The sequence below is a fragment of the Myotis lucifugus genome, unplaced genomic scaffold (assembly GCF_000147115.1).
Source record: "Myotis lucifugus unplaced genomic scaffold, Myoluc2.0 scaffold_110, whole genome shotgun sequence".
Classification (NCBI taxonomy): Eukaryota; Metazoa; Chordata; class Mammalia; order Chiroptera; family Vespertilionidae; genus Myotis; species Myotis lucifugus.
The window spans coordinates 438,422-441,473 of NW_005871158.1; positions in this window are offsets into that span (position 1 = coordinate 438,422).

Below are 3,052 nucleotides of genomic sequence, written 5' to 3' on the forward strand. Positions count from 1 at the left end.
TGCCCCAGAGGGGTCTGCTGCCTGCTCTTTGAGTGTACAAAGACAAATGCCATATTATTTCATTTAGATGTGGAATCTGAGGCATGAAAGGGTCAATGTCTAAGGCAGTTTCGGCTGAAAGGACTGATGCGTTCAGCTGACTTGGAACATGTGGGTAAAAGTGCTGGAATAACTCCTCCCAGGCCTTCTTCCCTCCAGAGCCTGGGTGTATGCTGACATCATGACCGCACACGCAGTCTGGCCCCTGCAGGGATCTGCGCTAGGACAGAACCAAGGTTTCTCTCAAACACGGAATGAAAGGCCTTGGCCCACCATCTGCAGCTTCCTGCCCGGCTCTTCCCCCAGTATCCATCCGCTGCTGTTGGGGTCCAGCCCCAGCAGGTCCAGGGGTTCTCAAAGGTGTGGACGGAGTCGGGGAAGAAGGAATGACACTGAGGCAGCGTTCAGGTGATCATCATAGCCAAGTTCTCTTGCCAGTATCTCCAGCCAACTTCTGTGTTTGTTTATTTATTGTTTTATTGCTTAAAATATTACAAAGAGTATTACATATGTCTCCCCCTTCCCCCCCACCGCCGCCCTTGACTATCCCCTGGCCTCCCCTACCCCCCAGTGTCTTATGTCCATTGGTTATGCTTATTAAGTTCTGTGTTTTATTGTCTTGCTACATCTGTATTTATATCAGTTGATTTTAATCCCATCAATTTCTATTCCAAAGGTTAGGGCGTTTCTTATCTCCATTCCAGGGAGTAAAGATTATGTAGCTTAATCGTGATTGATCGTAGTTAAAGTGATTAACTACCCGCCTGGCACTTAGTTTAGGGGTTTTATTCCCTCCCTAACTTCAGGGAAAAATCCCTACCTGGGGAAACAACCTTTCTCGGAGAGGTGACCTTGGTTAAAACACATAGCAAGAAGGGGAGCAAACGTATTAAGAACAGTATGCCATATACGCCAGGTCCCTTGAAACATATGCTGTGCAGATGTTTCTTCCCTGCAGCGACTGTGTCAAGCAGCAAGGATGGACCAGCTTCCAGCACGCTGCTGCTCCACAGCACACACCAGAGGAGACAGGCGAGCATGCCCTTCTGCTGTGCTGCCACTGCCCCTCCAGCATTTGAGGTTATCTTCCTCCTCACTGTAATGCAAGCAGGAGCTGATAAGAAGTCTTGCAGAAGGAAAACAACAGAAACATCTATTTGATGTTATGGTTGCCGAGGACACTTCCCAGAAGCAGTATCACACATTTAGAAACCCATTTTCTCCAGCATCAGTAATAAATGTTGTCACCTGGGAGGGCGATTTTGTTCATGAGAATCAGAATAAAAGAAACACATTTATAACCTACATATCTGAGATCAACCCAAACCTAATACAGTTTTAATGAACTTTTATCACTTTAACTTCCTGCTAATGGCAACCTTGGTCACTTTTTCATTCATACCATCCTTGGAATTGGGATCTTAACAGATCATCTAGTTTATAGGATCACCCAAGGAGGTTAAGCAAACACCCCGTCACACAGATAGTGATATTGCTGTAACAGAGGAATCAGTGATGTATTCATGGATTTGGGAGAGAATCTTGCTTTCCAAACATTCCAAGATACCTATAGAAAACTAGACATTCTCAAATTTTAATGTCATGATTTTATAATCAGTATCTCTTCTAGCATTCACTTTTTTCCTTGTTTCGTATTTGATTCTGTGTGTTTTTTTTTTAATCTTCCTCTCCAAGTGATAAGCAGTTTGAGGACCAAAACCACTTTTAAATTAGCTTAGTAGATCTGTACATACACAGTGCTTCTCACACATAAACGCGATAAAAACTCTCTGAATGACCAAATGAAAGAAGGTTCTTTCGGCCCTTCCTCTAGGTCTCAGTAAGAAGACAGCTGCCAACCCAGAATGGCAGGGGCGAGAAAAGAACAGAGCAGCGTCATACAGACAGCCTTCTTCTTCCCTTTCAGGATAATTCAAATTGGGGTCCTAATCTGAACATTCTTCCTGGGACACAGCTCAGTCTCACACAGCTCAGTTGTGCCACTCTCCGTACTCCCATTTACACAAACTGATCAGATAGGTCCCAAATGCTGAGCGTCTTATATAATTCTTCATTTACTTTCGGGAGGTCCCTGTACAAACATTTTTTAAATAAATGGGGATGTGGTCGCCATAGCAACTCAGAGATACAAATGTAGTCTAACTCACTGTTGAAGCAAGTCCCTGCAAAAATACTGACTGAAATCCGCGGTGGCGATGAGAGTGGGGATGAATGTGGATAAAATATTAAGTCTCCCAAATTCCTGGTTTTGCGTTATGTAAACGCAGGGCCACAACTGCAGGGGGAAGGAGGCGGGACCGTAGATGGGGCGGCCCTGCAGTGTGTTAGCCATTAAACGCCGGTTAGGAGTACAGGGTGACCCCTCTACCACGTTGTGCCCTCTCCAGGCCAAAGATAAGAACCTTTGAGAGGTGGATGGTACTGGAGGCCCGGAATCCCAACTTAAGCCGTTCAGTTTGCTGCAACTGTGAACTCTCCCGCACACGCTCAGCCCTGCAGCCTCGCTGAGCGCTCAGTGTAAAGAAGGGCGAAGGAACTGGCCTTGTGTGTGTAAGAGGCAGGTTCCCGCGCGCTCCACCCGCGCCTGCCCTTGGGGCCCAGCGCTCGTTATGTAAATCGCAGATGACTCGGGGGTGCACCCGAGAGGAGGCGGGGCCCACACATAAATACCGTGCTTCCAGGGTCCCCCACGCGGTGTGCCTCTCCCCCGCGTCTTTAGAAAACACCCCCTGCGTGTCCCCCCCCCCCCCCCCCAGAAAATGGTTGGCCAGGGCCGCTTGCCGGGGAAACCAAAAGGGGGGGCGGCCCAATGGGGATGGCAGCTGCCCTTTTTTTTTTCCCCGGGGGCGGGGGGGGGGCCCCCCGCCCCCCGCAGCCCGGGGGCCGAGGCGGACCGTAAAAATTAAAAGGCGGGGGGCAGGCTACCAAAAGCCCGCCGGAAGATTCTCCCCCCCTTTTTTTTCCTCCTCCTTTTTTCTTGGAAAACGACAAA